The sequence below is a fragment of the Gopherus flavomarginatus genome, chromosome 14 (genome assembly GCF_025201925.1).
Source record: "Gopherus flavomarginatus isolate rGopFla2 chromosome 14, rGopFla2.mat.asm, whole genome shotgun sequence".
In the NCBI taxonomy this organism is placed as follows: Eukaryota; Metazoa; Chordata; order Testudines; family Testudinidae; genus Gopherus; species Gopherus flavomarginatus.
Genome location: NC_066630.1, coordinates 15,456,856 through 15,479,736, shown reverse-complemented (window position 1 = coordinate 15,479,736; position 22,881 = coordinate 15,456,856). Strand labels below are relative to the sequence as shown.

The 22,881-nt window shown below is 39.8% G+C and overlaps 1 long non-coding RNA gene across 1 annotated transcript in view; it reads left to right on the top strand.

The window, feature by feature from the left end:
* Nucleotides 1–3,767: 3,767 nt before the first annotated feature.
* Nucleotides 3,768–22,881, top strand: part of LOC127034406 (uncharacterized) — a 42,668-nt gene continuing 23,554 nt past the window's right edge. Inside the window, exon 1 of the long non-coding RNA XR_007769382.1 lies at nt 3,768–3,827. This is a non-coding gene — a long non-coding RNA (uncharacterized LOC127034406). The remainder of the gene's footprint in view (nt 3,828–22,881) is intronic.

The following is a 22,881-nucleotide window of genomic DNA, read 5'->3' as shown; positions in this document are numbered from 1 at the left end:
TTTTTGTAGAACATCATTCCAAAGTTAGCTTTCCTATACTTTAAAACGTTAGCAGTTTGGTGTTTATCACTGATTAATTTTTATCTTAAAACATGCTCCAGAAGGTAGTAGCTATAACAATCTCTTTATTAAGGAATTTAAAAAATATGTACTATATACATTATGTCCCATCACTCTAGGCCAGTGTTTACCAAACTTGGGGCACTGCTTGTGTAGGGAAAGCCCCGCCGGGCCAGGCAAGTTTGTTTACCTGCCACGTCTGCAGGTCCAACCGATCACTGCTCCCAGTGACTGTGGTTTGCTGCTCCAGGCCAATGGGGGCTGCAGGAAGTGGCACGGGCCGAGGGATGCACTGCTCTGGGTCTCCTGGGGTATACTAAGCTTCTAGAGTCTCAGCAGGCTGCAGCACTGGTTCCTTCCTCGTAGGTTTGCCAGTTTTGGTTGGATGTATTCCTGGGGGTTTTATCACATGATATAATCTTTCATCAAAGATGAATTTTTAATTCCTGGAGACTCGAGAACAATTCTGGATGGTTGGCAACCCTACTCCCTTGGTCTCTCTGGCACATTTCTTGGGCACTGACTCTGTTTCCCCTTCTTCCAAATGGGGCTCCTCAGTCCACCTGTCCTAGGCCCTAAGAACAATGCTGACCTGAGAGATACCATTACTTAAATAAACCCCCTCTCCCAGAACTCCAACCCAGAAGTATAATGCTGTTGATTTCAGAGTAACCCTCTCGGGTAAGCAGCAGCTGTGAAGTGGTCAACACATGGACACTTTGCACAGACTAACACTTTTGTATTTAATCATGCAAAACACAGGGGAGTACAGACAAAACAACAAAAACTAAGCACGGGTCCTCGCCTCAGTGTGCTCACAACTCCAGAGCATTCATTTCCTAGATTCCAAGGCCAGAAGGGATGTTTGGGCTAGGGTCCACATCCCATGGGTCGTCCAGTGTTCTTGGGGACATCTGGGTTCAAGGAAGTAGGCAGGGTCCCCTTGCACCATAAGAATTCTACTTGCTGGATGAACCTAACCCGGCTTCTGTGACCTTGTTCATGCTTTTGCTTCCTGTCTGGTTCTGTTCCTGTGGGTTACCTTGTTTAAACTCCTGCTGGTCACCTGGGTACCTTTGTACTCTCCTCCTGTTAACTCTATTGCTTTTCCTTCAGAGAAATCAGCTGAACTGCTTCTTTTTTCTAAAGTTGCAGTTGGTTTTTTTCATAACATTTGTGAGGTTTAAGCACCATAATTAACTTTACATATTTCCCCTTTTATCTGTGTGGGGTGTACATGCTACAGGCCCTATCCTCACTGTTGTATCTAAATACATATAGGCACTCATTATAAAATAGTTTATCATAATACAATTACACAATATCAATCAGAATTCAGAAGTTATACACCCATAACTCACTTATCACAGCCAGTTCCTCCATCTCTCCCTTCATCAGCCCTAGCTCAGAAAGTATATCAACAGCAGAAAGGAACTTTTCTCCTGTAGGGAAAGGAGTAGCTAGAATGCTATCTCCAGCTGACCTATGATCCCTTAGGGGCCAAAGACAGATGGTCCAAGTTAGAGCAGACCCTAAGTTCACTTAATTTGTGCTTGGGTGGAGGCAGGGGCAGGAAATCAGGGAGTCCTAGCAGACTTCTTGAGAGCCTCACAGTAGAAGTGAGGCACTGAAAGTTACCTGGCTCATAGAATATTGCCATCTATAAAAGTGGTGTAGCAAAGTGCACACCTGACTCACTGTGGAAGAGCTAATAACCTGCTGTTTAGATATACAGATATTTATGAGAAACCTGTATATAACCTGACATAAGATAAAGTTGGTTGGGTGGTCATTGTGCAGATGTGCAGTGAGTGTCAAAGGAGCGGTTGGTCTTTTTCCTCCCCTCTCCAGGCAACAGAGTAGCTATGGAATCATTCCTGGATTTACTTCGTTCCAGGTGCTGGAGTTATAGGCTCTATAACCCCTATGCAGCTACTGTGTGCATGCGCACACAGTGACAAGACTATGGATTCCCTACCTCTCCCCGGATTGCCAGTATCTATGCACTCTGTGCAGGGTTTGCTTATCTTCTGAGTGGCTGCCTGGAATCCTGTCCTTCCCTTATACAGTGGAACACCACCAGTTCTCCTGTCAAGTGAGCCTTTCTGGCTGCTGTCTGACTGCGTACCAAAAGGGTTATGCTAATGACACACTATACTATGATACAGGAAGAGACAAATTTTGAGATTAGAATATAGGCATTAGTAGGTGAAGTCTCTATGGTGTGTTATGTTATTTCATTTTAAATGCAACTTGCCTACTTTGTGATGATTTTTATCACTCCTCTTGAATACAATATTCTCAGAGGATTAATCTTTCCTCCTACACTGTTGATGTTGGAATGTGCTGCTCTATTTGATGATCAACAATGGTGTTCTCCAGAAGGTGTTTTAAGGTAGTAGTGCTCAAAGGAAACCGATCTAGTAACAGCAGCAAACTAGTATGTTTATATACTTCAGGAATACATATATTTGTGCAGGATAAAAGCACCACTACCGAATTTTTGTTCAACATGCTTACCCACACAAAATATCACAGTGACTTCATCTTTATTTTGCTGCAGCTGTTTATGAAATAGGCAGCTCGAAAGTCATCTATTCAAAATGGATTTCTACAGTGATTTTTTTGTGCCTTTGCACGTAATCAAAGTAGATCTATAATTATTCTGGTGTAATAAGTACTGACCATCAAATACCTTTTTATCCCCCATGCACGCTGGTGAGTGGATGTGTGGAACCGGTACACTTACTGTAATATTTAGAGATAAAGTACTTTATATATAATTTCCAACATTCAAAGGCAAAAGTATGTTAACTGGAAAACTATTTTTTTATATATCTACACAAATACACATTATATTCTAATATATATAATAGTGTGTGTATATTAAAAAAAAATTGGTTTTCCAGTTAACATATTTGTGCATTTGAATGTTGGGAATATACAAGCATTGGAGAACACTTTATAATACACGTTTACAGTTAATCCATACCCTTGGTAGAGGTAGCAAATGCAGGGAGAATTAGCAGAGCAGTTACAAGTATATTCCCTACAACAAGGATTTTGCCATTTTTTAGCAGGATTCCTCATGCATAAATCAAGAACAAAAAGTAAGAACAAAAGGTAGGGATGCTTCATTACTCTAGTTGTACAGCAGTGTAACTCCACTGAACTCAATTAGTTTCACTAGCTAAAAAACTGCAACAAATCTGACTCAAAGTATGTCCCCACCCCAACTTGCCTATTGCTGGCAACTGTACGGGGAGATTTTGGCAAACCAGTAAAATGCCTGAAATCACTATGGCTTATTGTTAAAGTGGCCTAGTCAGCAGTCTCAGCTTGACCAAGGCAGGAGGGGAGGGGGCTTGTGGTGCCATAAAAGGGCAGCATGATCCCACGTCCTTCCTGATAAGGCTTGTGTTGAAGTTGCTGATACATGCATTTTAAAAGAGCAGGATGTGCCCCAGGAATGTATATTGGGGTCTCAAGGCTGCAAACTCTGGAAAAACCCATAGCTGGTTAATCAATAATCAGAAGGAACCTCTTGCTTGACTATTGAAACTGCTTACTTAACAAGTTTTCTTTAAGGGACATGTCATTCTATTAATAATGTATAAATAAGGGGGGAAAGTTTGAGATAGTTTGACTCATTTGGGACTCTTTTTGAACTCTCCCTCTGGATACATCTTGCGGTCCCCACCGGCAAACGGAAGATTTGGCCACTGGAAGCCTGCCGCTGTGTCACTTGAGAGCCACACTCAGCTTTGGTAATTATCCAAGGGTTGGGGGTGTTTTACTAACTTGTTGCAGATGTGTGTAAGTGCTTGAGACTAAAGTTTAGCTCAAAGTGAAAGCGCTCTTGTGTTGTCCTGTTTGTGCCAGCCATCTATCGATCAAATGGCCGTATCTCCCCTGATTTATTTCCTGACACCACCTCGCACAGAGTAAAAGTTACCAAGAGCTTTGGGTTGAAAGAACCCTGGGTAACAGCAACCACTTGCTTTTGATTAATTACAATTATCTCACCAATAGTGTGCTAGGCATTTTACAGATAAGAATGAAATGAACACAGGATCTCTGACCCAGAAAGCTTACAATTTAATTGTACTAAATAAATGTTTGGAACCACGAACTTTCATATGGACTAGTTAAGGAATATCAGATGTGTGATTAGATTCAGGTTGCCTTCACTGCAAAAAGGGTGAGAGCCTAATGAAGATGAGGCATAGATACTTTTTAGAATGATGTAACTAGTTAAGGTCAACTTTTTACACACACCCCCTTCCCCATCGCGGTTGACCTCACCTATCTACACTGAGTTAAAAACTACAGAGCCTTGAATCTAGTATGATTTTACATCAACTTAGCTACCTCAGTGTAAAAAACACACCTTATTGCAATAAAATGTCTCTTCTGTGGAACAGAGGAAACCACATTGTTGAAATCAAATAAGATTAATCAAACTTGAAGTCTTAAAATAGGTTAAATGATTATAGGTAAAATTGTCTTGGCTCATGATGATGATGATTGTTTGAAAGTTTATTCTTTGGAGATAATATCATGTCTCTGAAATGGGCCACAAAACCAATTTACTTGCACATAGCAGGCTAAGTATTGCTAAGCTTAAAGAACAGAACAGTAAAATAGAAAAGGAAATTACATTAAAGATTGTATGGGGATTATTTTCATAATACTGCCATACACACAACTAGTGATAACTAAAGAGAGAGACAGTTCCCAAATCAAACTAGAGATAACAAAGCCTGTATAAATATTAGAGTTAAAGAATGGTTTAAAAGCAGATATGTAATTGTTGCTCTGAATTACTTAGTATGCATTTAAGAAAAAGTTTATGCAGCCAAGGAAAGATTCTATTAATTTAGTTTAAAACAAAGACTTTTTGCAGAGGGTAAAATACATAGAGAGCCAGAGCAAGGATTTTGTTTGCTAAAAGGGCAAAAGATGCACCAGAGAATGGATATAGTCCAGAAAGGGAATTGGCCTGGAACTGACATAACTTAATAAAGAAATTTGAAAGAAAATATTTCATTTGAAAAGATTGAAAGTGTTGTTAGGATTTCAGAAAGTAAGCATGCTGCTGAGACAGTATCTAAGTGGATTGTGAAATATTTAAGCATTTGAAATGTGTTGCTCATATGGGAATTCATTTGAAATTGTTGTTAGCTTTTTATTATACAGTATGTTCATGGATGTTTGACTGTAAGGTTGCTTATTAATGAAGGACAAATGAAACCTATGCTTAAATGTTATGCCATACTGCCTTGAGCTGTCGTCATATCAGATTTTATAAGATAAGTAGGGGCAGGCTTGGTCAGTCCTTGGTTTGAAAACCACAAAAGCAGCAGGAAGTGGTGTTGGTGACACAGCAGATGGCACTGTACCAGTGCCCCAGGATAGTGTTAATGGATATTAAGCTGTCTTTTGAATGAGATGTAAAACTGAGGTCCTGAACCTTGGTGGCCTTTCAAGATCCCATAATACTTTTACAATGGATTGGAGGGCTAGACTTGGTATCCTGGCCAATTCCTAATCTGAGTAATTACATTGTGCATAGCTCAAGTGCCCTGCAGTTTTTACTGGCTATGGTATACTACTTCTAACCTGAATTATTGTGTAGTTTTACACAGCTGCTGTGTTTCATTTCTTGATGTCAGCTGGAGTTTTATTTTAATCATGATTGAAGCCATAGTGTGTAAAATGCTTTGGTTAGACGAATGCAGTTGTAATCATAATCACAGACATGGACTGACACCAGGTCAGCTGCATAAAGCAGGTAAGATTCTCAAGGCTGTTGTGTAATGAGGTAAGGAGTCGGTTGCAAGAGAGTTGAAACAACACACTACAGTGAGGTAGGCAATCTGTGCTGAATCCACACTGACTGTCTAATTGTGCAATATGTTTCTGCAGTGTTCAGCCCAGGGGATATTTTGTAGCCTTCTAGTGTTAAGCAGTAAGGAAAAAGGCTTTCTTGCATGTGTCCTCAATATTTTGAAAGCAAACGTCTGCCAAGTTAATATCAATAGAGATGAAGCAGAATGATCATAAAAATGCTTAGGCTGTGGTTCAGGAAAGGAAGTTTGGTGCAATGATGCCCAAGTCTCTTATTTTTGTGCGGGTGTTTATGATGACTGAAGTGAATGATTCGTAAGTGGCAGTTACCAAAGGAAGGAATTTTTTAGTTACACTATGAATCCTTTAAAGGAAGAAGAAAAATACAGACCATCACTGGTTTTCTTCATCCATAAAGCTAAAGGGAGTATCAAGTAAGGAAATGTAAGTTAGCAGTGCAGTCCTAAGTTATGCTCTAAAACACTGCCACACTGTGGTACTTTAGAAGATATAACACAAGCTGTTAACTCACCTAAGTATTAAAACCATTGAGTAGAATAAACGGAGCCACTTGCATTTTATACTGTAGTGGGAAAGGTTTGCTTGAGGCTGATAGTCTGCTGATACTCCTATAGATTTTTTGCTCCTCCTTCCAATGCATTATCCCCTTTATTGGCTCCATCACTCAGTGGTTTTAAGCTCTTAATAATGAGCAGTTTCTCCTTCTGAATTCAACAGGGGGAAGGATCACTAGGATGACTATACAAATTCATTCATTTTGCTTTCATCCTAATTCTCAAAATTCTTCAAAACTAGAAAGCATCATCAAACCCTTTATTATTTTACTGAGGGTTCAGACTACATTTATTTAGACTAATAACAATGTCTGTTAGCCAGTTCCCTAGTCCCATATTTTAAAAAATAACAAACCTGAAAGCCCTATAATGGATTTCCATTGAGGAACCTCTGAAGCTCTAAAAACAAACTCCTCCCCAATAACCACTCCCCCAACTTCTGCTAATCCCTTCCCTGAGTGTTTGCAAAATGTACACACCTTAAGAGCAAACCACCTATCATGGTATAAATCCCCACTCTGAACCTTAGCGTCCAAAAGATGGGGTACCAGCATGAATTCCTCTAAGCTCAATTACCAGCTTAGTACTTGTAGCACTGCCACCAACCAGGAATTCCAGTGCCTGGTACACTCTGGTCCCCCCAAAACCTTGTCGGGGACCCCCAAGACCCAGTCCCTCTGGATCTTAACACAAGGGAAGTAAACCCTTTCCCTCACCGTTGCGTCTCCCAGGCTTCCCCTCCCTGGATTACCCTGGAAGATTACTTTGATTCAAACTCCTTGAATCTTAAAACAGAGAGGAAAATCCACCTTCCCCCCTCCTTCTCTCTCCCCCTCCCGACTCTCCCTGAGAGAGAAAGTAATCCTAACACAGAGAAATTAGCCTCTCTCTCCCCCTTCCCTCCTTTCTCCCCACCAATTCCCTGGTGAATCCAGACCTCGTCCCCTGGGGTCTCACACCAGAATAAAAAACCAATCAGGTTCTTAACAAGAAAAGCTTTTAATTAAAGAAAGAAAAAAACAGTAAAAATTATCTTTGTAAATTTAAAATGGAATAGGTATAGGGTCTTTCAGCTATAGACACTGGGAATACCCTCCCAGCCTAAGTACAAATTAAAAGCCAAATACACATTTGCAAATAAAGAAAACAACCATAAGCCTAACTCGCCTTATCTACCTAGTACTCACTATTCTGAAACTCATAAGAGCCTGTATCGGAGAGATTGGAGAGAAACCTGGTTGCACATCTGGTCCCTCTCAGAACCCAGAGAGAACAACAACCAAAAACTAACAGCACACACAAAAACTTCCCTCCCTCAAGATTTGGAAGTATCCTGTCCCCTGATTGGTCCTCTGGTCAGGTAACAGCCAGGCTCACTGATCTTGTTAACCCTTTACCAGCAAAAGAGATATGAAGTACTTCTGTTCTATTAACTCTTACTTATCTGTTTATGACACCACCAAACAAACTTTTTAAAATAGTCTCCACCAACAGGCTTTAGTCAAAAACAATCCCAGCAAGAAAGGGAATTCCAAAGCATGTTCTTCAGTTCTCCCTTTAATACATGTGGGGGCTGTTTTCTTGAGCACGTCCACTTATCTTAACTGCCATGTTGTAGCCCCAGAGGTTAGGTTGGGAGGGGGAATGGGGAGAGGGACTAGGCAACTAGAACTCAAGCCATTGAGGGTATGTCTCCACTGCATCTGGGAGGGAGCCAGATTCACACTGTCAGGGCTCAAGTTAGCACAACAAAAATAGTGTGGAAATTGCAGAGCTGGTGGAGGCTCAGGCTAAACACTCTAGCTCAGAACAGCCTGATCCCCTGAGACCTACTTGAGCAGCTAGTCTGAGCCTCTACCAGTGCAGCAACATCCACACTGCTATTTTTAGCATGCTGGCTTGAGCCTTGCTGGCATGAGTGTTTACCTAGGCTGGGAAGCTTGCTTCCAGTTGCAGTGTAGATATACCCTTAGGTTTATATGTATCTTAAAACCAACTCCCTAATCTGAACTTGGAAGTCAGTGCAGGTCATTGCTCTTTGTTATGGCTACTTTGCACTTTCAGATAAGACCCTGTTAGTTTTCCAATTACTAGAATAATTAAATAAATAAATAAGAAGCTCCATAGCCCACAGACTTCTCTACACAAGTGCTCAGTACCACTAAACAACCTACTGGAGCTGTGTGATGCACTACTTTGTTGAGAGTTACCTGAGAAATGCCAGCTATGCCCAGTCTGGTATAGACCCATTGAAAAGCATTTGGACTACTTCCTCTTTTTGTGTTAAATCGGTATGTTATTATGTTTCACTTTGTACACAGATAAAGAAGCAAAAAGGATAAAGTAACTTGGTTAAGGTCACTTAGGCTAGGCTTTGGGGGTGAGAGGGGGAGCAGTTTTAACTTGGGTTAGCTAATCCAGGTTATAATAGCAGTGAGGACAGTTTTTTAACTGGACTATCTACTTGAGTTCAACCCAAAGTTCCCCTATGCGATTTCACTCGAATGCTACCCAAGTTAAAAGTGGGTTCTAGCCCACGAAAGTTTATGCCCAAATAAATTTGTTAGGGTACGTCTTCACTACCAGCTGTATCGGCGGGTAGCAATAGATTTCTCGGGGATGGATATATCGCGTCTCATCTAGACGTGATATATCGATCCCCGAACACGCTCCTGTTGACTCCGGAACTCCACCAACGTGAACGGCGGTAGTGGAGTCGACAGGGAGAGTCGTGGACATCGATCCCACGCCATGAGGACGGTAGGTAACTCGATCTAAGATACTTTGACTTCAGCTACATTATTCACATAGCTGAAGTTGTGTTTCTTAGATAGATCCTCCCCCCCCCCCCCCCCAGTGTAGATCAGCCCTAAGTCTCTAAGGTGCCACAGGGACTCCTTGTTGTTTTTAGTGATACAGACTAACACAACTACCACTCTGAAACAGTGTCTTCACTGCTATTTTAATGCAAGTTAGCTAACCTGTGTTAAGATCACGCCTTAAGAGAACCTATTAGCCCTAACACCCACTTCCCTGCTATTAATTTAGCACTGAATAAAACTACTGAACAATCCCTTCTCTCAATATCCATTTGTAATATCGACATTTACACTCAGAAGGGTTAATTTGAATAGGGTTGCAAATTCTGCAGAAATTGAAGTGTCTCTAAGACTAATGACACTTTTTGAATATGCAGCCATATAGCTACACCAAGCACAAATTAAGCAAGTCTGACTGTAATTAAGAAAACAGCAGTCTTTTCCTGCTTTAATTATTTTTCTGTGTATTATGACAACATATTGTTAATATTTTGCTACTAACAAAAAGAGTGCATGGATTGTTTGATATTCTTAGTGTTTAGTGTTCACCATAGATAACATTAATAAGGTCAGCACACCTGAGGTAGGATTAGCCATCTCTCAGATTCCGCTCCCCCAACCCTCTATAGCACATGCCCAGGGCTGGTGCAACCCGTTAGGTAACCTAGGTGGTCACCTAGGGCGCTAACATTTGGGGGGTGTTGACCGAGGCGGCCGGATCTTCGGCTGTCCCAGTCATCATCGGTATTTCGGGGCGGGACCTTCTGCCGCCTAGGGCAGCAAAAAAGCTGGTGGTGCTCCTGCATATGCTTCAAGTGTGGCTCCACAGGTCCTTGTGTTGATACCTCTGGGCTTTCCTTTGCCAGATGGTTAGGCTGCTAGTGTGAGATCTGTGTCTGTCTCCCCCGCTCCACTCCTTTGGTATATCTTTAATTCTGAGGAGTTTGTTAAATTTGAGTACAGCATGTATAATTTCTTCATTAAATCAATGGGCAAGGTCATTATATGTTAAAAGGAGGAAATAACTCGTTCACACATGTTATCTTCACAAAAATATGAGCTGCACATTTCAGCACTGACCTTTCAATATCATTCAGAATTATAGTCTGCTACCATATCTCTTTCTGAAGATACTCTATTGCAAGACAGACTTTTAGGGGCAAAATATAAACTACAGCTATTGTTTTAAAGCTATTTCATTGTGTTTTATTTGAGACTATGATTTTCTGTCTATAATAAAGTGTTAAATATAGATATTAATGTGCGTAACATTTTATTTTCTTAAAATGTATTGACCATATGTATATAAAATAGTTGTTCATTGGAATAAAACCTGCTATTAACTTTAATGCATATGCAGTTCACTCCATAAATACAGGCCTCAATATGCTTTTCAGTACAAAATGGAAGTGCTCACATCTTTAATGTACTATAGAAAAGACATTAATATAGATTTATAATTAGAAAATGAATTGGTCTGATAGTAGCAGGAAGAGATTTCTGCAGGATAGAATTCAAAGCACATTGATACAAAGATGCTGTAAGGATACAGAATACTGATTGGATAAGCACCGTAACATTCAGATACTTGTAAGAATAGTCAAATAGACTTGTTAGATTAGTTGGACTCTGGATAAGAAACTTAACCGGTTCAGTTTTCCCATCTGTAAAATATGGATGAGTGTGCAACCATTTCATTAAAGCAGTGGTTGAGAAACTTGTTCTGCCGCTTGTGCAGGGAAAGCCCCTGGTGGGCCGGGCCGGTTTTTTACCTGCCACTTCCGCAGGTTTGGCCGATAGTGGCTCCTAGTGGCCGCGGTTCACTGCTCCAGGCCCATGGGAGCTGCTGGAAGCAGTGTGGGCCGAGGGACATACTGGCTGCCACTTCCAGCAGCTTCCATTGGCCTGGAGCAGCGAACCACAGCCACTAGGAGCCATGATCGGCCAAACCTGCAGATGTGGCAGGTAAACAAACCGGCCCGGCCCGCCAGGGGCTTTCCCTACACAAGTTTCACAACCACTGCATTAAAGTGCTTTGAATGCCAAAGATGAAAGGTATGATTCACAGAACTTTTCCATAGGGTCACTTAGCAGTATAATAAGAATGCGGTAAAAGTGTCTGAGTTTGAGAGTGGGTTCATCCCCTAACTCTTGGTATAAAAAAGAGGTTCTATAATGTATCATATTCACCATTGTCATTGCTCCATTGTGTCAGGGTGTGATGCTGCAGGGGGTCCTTCTCTCCAGTATCTCCTGCTAGCCATGTACTTCTCACTGTGTCTTCCGGGGTTTAGCTCTCTGGTCAAGTCACATAAAGTTCAGTTGCCTTCTGGGGTAACAAGAAGATCAATTGAAAATTCAGTAGAAACATCCAAATAATAAGAGCCTTTCGTTCCTATCTTGGGTTATTATCATCCTTTGGGGTCAGTCTTCAGCCTCACCCCAGTTTCAATAATTCTTGCATTGGGCTTACATGTCCCTTCTTCTGAGGCATGGTAAAGCCCACTCTTTGGTTGGATTTCCTGGCCCAGGGACCCTGTATTAAGCAGCTAGGTCTGCTTCTTAGACATATTGCTGTTTCCTTGGGCTACTTCCTACCTCTAAGTCCCCCTATGCTGCTTCCTCATACCTTGCATTTTAACGCAGCCTCCCTTTGGTTCTCAGGCCTCTGGCTTTTCCCTATTCTGCTGAACTAAGATTTCTTCTATCCTTCTCCGGCTCCACTGACGTGTTTTTACTGGCCTTACCTCAGGACCTCTTCCACAGGAGCCTGACCTTCTCCTGCAAAGTTCTTCCTTTGTTACTTCTTGTCTTTGCAGGTTTCCCCTCATTGCCTCCCTTCCTTAGGGACTCTGGCAGCTTCCCTTAGGGATCTTCCTGAAACTTGTTGGCCCTAGCTTAGAGCTTCCCCCACCCCCATGCTTCACCCTGTGGATGCTGCTCCCTGTAACTGAGTCCTGTCTTGTCTGCAGTCTCTCCCTCTAGACTGAATTGCCAGCTCTATTTAATGAGTCCTTCCTCATTTCCTGAAGCTGGGGTGCCTAGTTATCATTAAATTGTCATATCACCATCAGATGGGGGCTTGCTGGGATGTCATAAAGTTGAGCCTGCTTTTCCTTAAAGGACCAGCCAACCTATGGCAGGCAATTAAAGTTCAGAGAAGACAAAAACTTCTGCTTAAAAAAGGATATTGGGTAAAAGTGTTTTTTTCCCTGCAAAGGTCAAAACAATTTGAAAGAAATTTGCCTATTCAAATAAGGCAAGGTACTTATAATGTTTTAAAAAAGGAAATGAAATCTTCATTGTAGCAGGCTTATTCATGTAAAACAGATTAAAATATGCATTCATAATATGTAAATATAGAATCAATTAACATGGAGTAATTTTACAGTACAAATGATTGTAATCTGCCAGTGTCTTCTGGGACGACTTTGAAAATGAAATGTTTCTTCTCCACAGTCAGAGCCCAGTTAACAAAAATCAATAAATAGTAAACACAGAGTTGTCTCTGGCCGAATGAGCAATGTCTGATTAGGAGGACAGTTTAATAATTTTAATAGATGAGCCGAATTTACAAGGGAAAGATGAGTTCAAGGGTCCAAAGAGCTTTGTAGGTGTTACAGGAACAATCCATGCAGATAATTATCTAAACAGCAAACAGTAAAACTTGAGGCAATTCAAGACTGGAACTATTGGGACTGATTGTCTGCTGCCTTGCACCATATGCAGTTGTTTACACTTGTATAAAGTAGGTGTAAAATATTCTCTCTCATCTGGTGGCATTTTCCTCTAACTTTGAATTTGCTCAGTTTCTGTGATCACTCTTCCCCAGAGGTTTCCCCAGAGAAGCACAGCTGGAATGTGACCCACTGATGGAGGATATGATGAGAAAGTGCTGATTCAGCAAGAGGAATAGGCATCTTGCCCCTCACAACACCCCCCAGTCAGTGACTGTTACTTTTGGAGCTTCTGTAGCTGGCTGTAGGCCTCTTAAAGGAGGCAAAGTTCTAAGTGCCTTGCACCATTGCAACACTATTCTGGTTGGATTTCCTACTGTCGGGGGCATTGCACCACACCCTGTGTAGGTCAGGTCACCTATCGGTCCCACACGAGCAAAGTATTTAAGCACGTGATTCACTTTAAGCTTGTGAATAGTCCCATTGACAAAGTTTCTGAAGAATGGGAACAATTATCCTTTATTTCCACTTCATAGCTAAATTATTCTACACAATGTCCTACTGTATGTTGGAATGAAGGAAGCAATGAAATAGGCATTTAAGTGCCAAGATCAGTACCTACACAGAGGATCTGGAGATCTTACTGAGGTGTCCATTTTTGAAATTTGGACCTTTGAGCATATAAATAACCCAGACAGTTGACCCTCTTCTGCACACAGTTCATGCTCACACACATCTTTATGTTCAAAGGTGAAATGAAACTTAGAGCTGATGATGATCCCTGAAATATTCATCAGTAGATCTTTAATTGCATTAATTCAAGTTGCAAATATCTAACATGTTTCTGACAGACGAAAGAGCCTGGTTCAACTAAGTATGAAACTATCCAAATTAAGTAGATTGTCTGAGGGTTTCGTGCATTTGCTGTCTTCAGCATTTGAAAGCCATTTCTCCTGAAAGTCGGACTATTTAAAATTCAAGCACTATGCAACTGAGAAACTCCAAAAAGAGGTAATGAACCATAAATTATTGCTGTTAGATATTTAATACCCAATCAGTATGTGCTCTCTCATGCATATCCCACTGGCATTGCATTCATTCTGACAGTGTGGTACTGGTTCAATTACTTTGCTCATTTACAATAAAAGATTAATGAAAAGAGGTATATTTTAGTTCACAGAGATTAATTGCATCCCTTACTTTCCCTACACTAGAAATATTCAGCACATAATCCTGATAGCTTTTTCATCAACAAGTACATGGAAAATTAATAGACTTTCTTCTGTGGGAATCCTCAGCGGGTTTGCAGATACAAACACCCAGGGAAAAGCCAACTAAAAGTTGGCTTTCTGAAAGAAAGGAATTAATTTACCTTTTTTTTTCTCCCCTTCATTCACTCTGATGATACTTTGAATTAGCCAACATAAAAATGCATGTACGTATCTGAAACCTACACACTTCTTGTCTAGTATGTGCAAAACTAATCCACGTAGTGTATTCCCTTCTGAGGTGCAATTGAAGGCAGATAGTCACAGTGAGGACTGATAGCTCAAGCATTTCAAAAGACATTTTAAAAGGCAATAATACAACATCTTTTCCACTTGCAAAGTATATGCCAAGATTACTAGTAAACTTCTACATTTTTTAATCCTGCTATGAATTTTGTTATTTATTTAAATCAGGAAGACTCAAGTTCCAATGTGGTTAAAGGATAAACAGCTACTGGTTTTTGTTTTTTATATTGCCTTATTTATAAAGAGTTATGTCTATTTTAAGAGAGTAAACTGACCTGAGGATAAAGGCAATAAAAGGCGCCCTAGCAAATCACATTAAGCAACAAGAACAGGATTATAACAGACTCAAGTATTACAGAGGCTCTCAAGATGCAGAAATTGGCTTCAGCTCTTGACTACTCCACATTTACAGCTGAGTGTTCTGTTCAGCCCACTGAAAGCATAGAGAACATTTCCTAGACTGGTTAGGAGTAAAATATATCTCTGATATTAACAAACCTCAAAAGATCTGGAGTTTGGGTTTGGCTTGGATTAGCATCCAGAAGTTCAGATGCTTTGCTGAGAACTCACTACAACTATCTGGACCTCTACAAAATCAGGGCAGAAATCTCATAAGAACAGCCTTTCTTGCAATATTTCAGCATTTCTGGTCTGGTCCCTACTGAAAACCCTTAGTGAAAAAAGAAATTTAATCTGAACTTTTTTGACCTTATAAAAGTTCAGTTTGGACATAAAAGTAGATGAAGGCTTTGGCTGTGTATCTGGGAGATGTGCTTTTCATATCTGGACCTGTTTGCCTTTGCATGGTCATATGGTTATATCTCCCAGAACTACCTTTGAAAATACATTCCTACTATACATTTCCAAATCCACTATAAAAACATAACAGCAATCATAGAAAGTCCACATACAACTGAACCTGAAAATGTTATCTAACTTAGGAAAATCCCCAACTTTTTTTTTTATCTGAACTATTTTTGCATCTCATTAAGGTCCTGATCCTTCATCATTTCTGTCAATGTGAGCTTTGCCAATGAGTTTTAATGAGTGTAGATTCAGGTGCTAAGTAACTCAAAGCTAGATTGTACATTTAGAATCTGCTCAGAATGAGGGTTTTTATGGACCAGTATTGTGCCTTCGGGAAGTAGAATGATTCTTGGTGTTCCAAGTTGTACAGTAGATGCATATCTGCTATTATGTCTCATACAGAGTATCATACTCTGCTAACCAGTGCAAACTTAGGACAGTGCCAGGACCCTGCCTTGTCCCCGCCCCTTTGAGGTGTTGTGTATGTGGTGGGCAGTATTCTCAGTTCGCACGGGAACACTGGAATGGGAATTATGTATGACCTTTACATAGGCTAGAAAGGGTCTTGACACCCTTCCTGCTAATTGCGCACATACAGGATCAGGCATAGTAACATGTAGGAGTTTTTTAGCATTAAATTTGAAAATAGCAGTGTAAGTATATGAACCATATATTTGCCCTATCCCTCTCTGAATGTTGCTGCAGATTAAAAGTTTAAAAGTCAAGATCCTACTCCTGCTCTTTAGAATTATACCACTTTAATTCTGGACTATTTCTAGTGGCTACTGTGGAGTTAGTCTAAAAATACTGCAGAATTACATTGGTATAATTCTGGCACAAGACAGCAGAATTTGGTCCAATATGCTTAAACACATTACTTAATGTGCAATGCTTTTCAAACTATCTACTGATGCAAATATACATAGTCTTTTTTTCCTGACTCAGTTGTGTTTGGGACCTTTTGAATGTGATTTCTCTGAGAGAAATTGGTTTTCCTGGCAGTCACTTGGGAAAATTTTCTAGATGTTCACTGAATATTTCTGAAGGAGCTACTATGTTTATTTCCTGGTATTTACATTTTATTTCTTTACAAAACTGTAAATTAAACATAATTTCTACATGTAATTTTCTACATGCATTACTCCCATCCAAAAACTTGAAATTTATATACTGGTCTAAGGCACTGGTTCTCAACCAGGGGTCCGGGGCCCCCTAGCGGGCATCGAGCAAGTTTCAAGAGGGCCACCAAGCAGAACCAGCATTAGACAGGGCAGAAAGCCGAAGCCCCACCACATGAGCTGAAGCCCGTGTCTCTGAGCCCTGCCACTAGGGGCTGAAGCCAAAGCCTGAGCAACTTAACTTCAAGGTGGCCCCTGTGGTGTGGGGCCCTGGGCAATTGCCCTGTTTGCTACCTCCTAATGCCAGCCCTGGGTTTTATATGCAGAAAACTAGTTTTTGCAGCACAGGTGGGCCATAGAGCTTTTATAGCATGTTGTGCAGGGGCTCAGAAAGAAAAAGGTTGAGAGTGCTTACCTAAGGTACTATGCTACCTGCCTGTGCTATGTTTCTTATATGCAGAATGTTTCTTTGAACACAGAGTGAATCTATGTTAAATTTCTAATCTTTCTTCTGATGGTTTTTTATTTTAGTAATATACTTAAAAGCTGACTAAAATTACATTCAAAAGAACTTGATCTAACTTGCTTCATGTATAAATTATATCACTTGAAAAGAAAAGAGTTGGGTTTGGGGACATATTATATCTTCAGTTAATAAGACTCCTAATTATGGAAAATTCCTGCAGAATTGAATAAAAAATTACTTTTCTTTAGGGACCGTTGTATGTAATTTTAACATAAAATTGTATACCTGCTATAGAATTCTCTAGGATATTTTAAGAAAAAAAACCTATAGAAAGAATATCATTCGTTATTCAATTCTATAGGTATCACAGGTCTGGCTGCATCACTGTAATGGACAGTCACTACTAATTGGACCAACCTTTAGATCCTATGTGCGTCCAACCCTGTTGGGCCCGGTTAGAGTTCAGACACTCATTAGCTCTTGCCATCTAGGGTATGTTCCCAGGTGCAGACTCTCCTGTTTGAAATTGTTCCTTGAGACATGGAACTCCACAATCCAAATGCTCTAAGCCCCCAAACCAATGCTGAGACGTCCTGAGCCTCCACAAGTGCTTATGCACGCTCCTCTAGAATTCTTCAGTGTAGGTGCTCTGACTTATAATTTAACTCTCTGGGGACACAGGACAGGTAAAGTTAGGAACCCAGATGTTGCTAAGGAGCTTCTTAAATGCACACACTTTACTTGTAGACAGCACAGGAGAGTTACAGGTCTATAGAAAACAATCATTACCTGCCTCAATCTCTCCTCTGAGTCCTCTCCGCTCCTGAGAGTTCTTGGCTTTGGTTGGTATCCTTGGGGGGAAGACAAAGTCCCCCTGGTCCTGTTTCAGCTTTCCAGAATAGTCTGTTCTTGCTACAGGTGGATATTCTAATCTATACTGATTGTTAGTCATATATGATATTTCACAAAACCTAAAGGAATTGACACATTTCCCAAATAGTCACAATAGGTATGTCAAGTAATTTGTTCATATTTTTTAGTATTACATTCCACAGGTCTTTTCCAGAAGGATAATCCAAATATTTATTTAAAGATCCATCTGTTGAAATGCTGTGGATGAATAAGTGTTTAGTGTATAACTTACTTCTGCAGTGCATTCAGTGAGAAGCCTTGGTGTCGTTGCATTAGCATTGTCAAGTAACATCAGTCTTCAAAGTAGGATTTGTTGCAAAGGGTTATTTATTTTAAGTATTGACTTTCAGGTGTGTCCTTAAGTACACACATGTTCAGAGCTTCATCTGGCCACAGCCTATATTGAGAACCCATTATATTATGTAATGTGATGTTCATCACACAAAAGGAAATTTAAAAAAATGATATAAACTTATAGAACATTCTTGATTAAGTCTCTTATAGCTGTAATTACATTTATCGAGGTCTCTTGACTGCTTCCCCTGCACACTGATCCATCTCTGATGGGAATAATTCTAAAGTTACAGATTTTTGACCATCTTCAAACAGCTGCTTTAAAAACAATCCCCAAAACAATCAACTATAAAATGATTTGTCTTCAACCACTCAATTACACTGTCCAGGGCCTTGGATGGATACATTTTCTGAAGTGCTCATTGAATGAGTTGGGGCATCTGCGTCCCCAGCAATTTCTCTCTCCCCACTGCAATCAGAGTCAATATGACAGGCTCAAGAAGGAGAGTAAAGAGTAATCCCTCTTATTCCCCTGTTTGTCTGAGTAAGAGCTGTGATGATTTAACCCACAAGATCAATGGGATTCTTTCCTTTCACTTCAGTGAGCTTTAGAGTAGGCCATCATGCATGACTACACCTTAAAGAGGTATACATAGCATCATCTTGTTAATTAAAAATCAGTCTATATTGATGCTGATCCCTTAGCTCAGCAAAGAAACAAAAGCAAAAAAAAAAACAGGAGGAGGGGCCAAATGATGATGAACCTTGAAAATATAGTAAGTTGAAAGTGAAACTTCTTAAATCAAATAAGCAAAAAGGAATATGGATTAAGAAAGACACTTTGATCTGTTGAGTGCTCTTAGTGATCTACAGTGTTGACCTGGAATGTACATAGTCTTTGATACAAAGAGATTTCATACTTGTTTAATCCTTTTCATTTTCTCGCGGGAGAAAATCACCCTGCTTTGGCAATGCAATCAAATGTGGATCCTTCTTATCTTTAAGGAGTTAAGCTGAAATCATTCATCCTAGTCACTCTACTTATCTACGAAGCCTTGTTGAAGATCAGTGTTTGAAACAACCTTATTTATTAATGTAATAATTTAAGAGTGCACAACTTTATGAATGGGTGCTTGCCACAAGTAAAGAGCAGAAATAACTATGACAGTGAATTATTAAGAGCCATCCTTAGATATGACTATTCAAGTGTTCTCAGAAGGATCTCCCCTTAACAACCTTCTATCTTCTCTGTAGGCAAGATGGGGAAGGGACGAGGAAGATCCTGAAGATTTCTATGCTGAAAATATTCTACTGCCCCTTTGATTCAGAGACACTTTATTGTTGTTCCCTCACACTGGTAACTCTCAGCTCCATTGCAACATCAGAGCTATCTGAGCCAAGATGGGGTGCATCTATGAGTTTAAAAGTTGTCAATTCTCAAGTTATTTATGCATTTAGAGCTTAGTAGAGAAACTGAAGTAATATCTGACAATGATCTGGTTTACTGAAGTGGCCAAAAGCCATTGGACCTGATTTTCCATTGCCTTAAACACCTGTAGGTATTTATACATTGACAACATGAATATTAACTACTGTCAGTGACTGGAGTTATCTGATTTAGTAGCATTCTACATAGAGTGACCAGATCACAACTGTGGGAAAAAATGGGATGTGGGGTGGGGGGAAATAAGTGCCTGTATAAGAAAAGGTCCCCAAAAATGGGACTGTCCCTTTAAAAACAGAACATCTGCTCACCCTAATCTACCCACTTAGCACTTAACTTCATACAGATATGAATGACTATAAAAGGTCAAGTAGTGGAAAATGATGCCCATTAAGATTTCTGCAACTGGGGCAACTTTTACATTAGACTATATTTAAAGCCTAAGCCCTAGTGTAATAAATGCATTGACATATTTTAATGCTATTTAGTTTCAGGAAGTTTGTGTCATCAGTTACCCAATGAGAAGACCATTGCCCACTTTCCCAAAAGATCTATCTTGTAGAAGTTAACACAAAATGAAATCCTGATGTTTGTTGCAGACTTGAAATCTAGATGTTTGAGATCAGTTTTACATAAATAACTGAATATATGGGGTTTCATCCAAAATACCTCACAATGTCTGTGGCTTGATGGATAAACCGCTAGACTGCATCTCAGGAACGTGGGTCTGTCCCCTGCTCTTTCACTAACCCACTGTGTGTGACCTAGGGCAGTTCCACGTTTGTTTCCATTACTACCCTTTATTATTATATTAATAAATAAGGTTGTTTCAAACACTGATCTTCAATAAGGCTTAGTTTATAAGTAGAGTTACTAAAATGTAAACTCTTTGGAGGAGAGACTGACTCCCACTCTGTGCTCATACTATGATGTCTAGAACAATGGGAATGTTTAGGTGTTATTGTGATATTAATAAAAACGACCTCCTTTCCTGGATATTTACTAAGATCTTCAGAGTTATGCAGGATGTTTAGCCACACATCTTCCATCAATTTTAATGCAATAAATATATTCAATCAATCAATCAATAATGGAAGATGTATGCAATAAATCACCTGTACTACTTTTCTTTAAAACTCTCTTAAACATTACCTTTAAATGGTGACATTTAGAGTACTTTGCATGTTGCCATTGGTCACTGAAGGTTTCTGAAAAATGCAATGCCATTTCTGGCATTAGTGCTCAAAAAGTGGGACTTGGAGATATGGGAAAATAAATTGTTCAGAAAAATCAATTCAACTCTCATCATTTCCAGAGGCCTGGAATTGCCTCTTTTGGACATACATCCATATTTCCACACCCAACAGAGAAGCTTCTATCTGTATCAATAACTTATTCTCTGTTTTTTAAAAGGGGTTAAAATTGAAAAGATGATTTTTTTCTTTAACTGAACTGACAGATGATCTCATGTATCAAAGGTGCTACTGGCAAAATAATCTCTACTGAAATGAGGGTATTCCAGCATGTTTTGTACATTTACCTGTTAGTGGCAGAGTTGTAGAAAACATCATTTGAAAAGTTTACTCAAAGGTGAAAAATAAAACATCTGTTCAGGAACATTAGCAGTGTTTGGGAGATGAGCTACATCACTAAAATGAACATCACCAAACAAATTTATATGGGTAATTATCTTTAAAACTACAATAAGAGGAGAGGGAAAAGAAAATTAAGGACCAATCATTTACACTTAGAGTTGCAAGTCGTTATATACCCAGGAATCTATCAGACTGTGTGAACAACAGTTTAAGAACTTTCATCTGAACTCCCTTGGGAATAGTAACACTTGAATTTATAAGCAGCTAGACTGGTTCAGTATCCTGCTCTGATCAAGTGAATCTTTTTTCTTATGTCATCTTTAATACATGTTTGACATTGTGGGATTGTGTTTGGACAATATTGTTTGGCGGGAAAATACAATAAAATGTGACATACTTTTCAAAGCCAGTTTTAGAAACACATTTTGGATTAGAAAAGGACAGAAACGGAAGTGGGTAGTCTATTTCCTGAGTGGTTTCATTATGCATTCAGCAGAAAGCTGTGCATTTTAAAGGACACCAACATAAATTGGTGACTTGTTAGCTTTAGACGCTGATTATTAATGAGCAAGGATAAACCTTCAGCATACTCTATTACAGATACTTGCTGGAAGATTTATGACTAGTCTTATAATTGTCTCAGGTGTAAGGGCCAAATGACTTATTCAAATTTTTCCTTTAATATTAAAGATGTGTGCAACAAAATGAGTTGCTGGTAAACATTGAATAAATGCTATTTTTTCCTGAATTTACAGCCTCCTACACAAAGTGACTCACAATACTAAAGAAATTCACCAGATCTTGAGTCTGATTTCTCATTTCTTTAGACTATTTATACATATGCAACTATTAACTTCATTGTACCATAACATGTAGGCCCTCAGCCACTACAGGTGAGGGCTGAGGGAAAAGCTAGATCAGAAAAGGAAAAACAGGTTGTCTTGAACCAGATCAGTCTAGGAGGATTAAGCTAAAATTTAATTACAGCCAGTTTGATCTATGTTGTTGTGTTCATCAGCCTCCTGTATGTATACAGCAGTCTGAATGAAAACATTCCAAGGTACTCTGCACAACAAAAAACTCACCCTAAGACTAACAGGATCACTCTCTTCTCAGCTGGTGTAAATCAGCATAGCTCCAAAAGTCAGTGGTGACATGCCAGTTTACAACAGCTAACAAGCTGGTGCACAGTGCTTAAGTGCTTGTCTATTATTTTTAAGCCTGGCACTCATGAACATCACTTTGTGCCATTAGCTTATTGGCACAAATAATTACAGGATATCTTCCTTTGCAGGAAACCGTTTCTCTTGATACAAAAAAACATCAAAAGGATTGAATTTGTCCTCAGAGCAAGTGCTTCCTATACCCTCAGGCCTGTGCCAATCACCTATGCCATCTACCTTGGGATGACTCTGGGCTGTGCTACTACAGAACCTGTGCCATCACCTTCTCATTAATCAAACTTGTGGCAAAGGCAGTACATAACCCACCCTGAATGGTGCCTTCTGATTCTGCTCTTTGACATTCCAGATCCTACAATTAATGTAGTTATGGGAACGCTGGATATGGTGGGAGAATGGAGAGATAACTGTGCAGCTAATGAGTCTCTGATTGCATTTCTGCCAGGGAACCCAGCATTTCAGAAGCAGACTGTCAGACTAAAGGTGACGAATACGTGTGGGTGAATGTCTCTCTATGCTCCCAGGTGGAGGGAGAGGAATGGGAAAGGATGGGCAGATGTTTGCCTGCA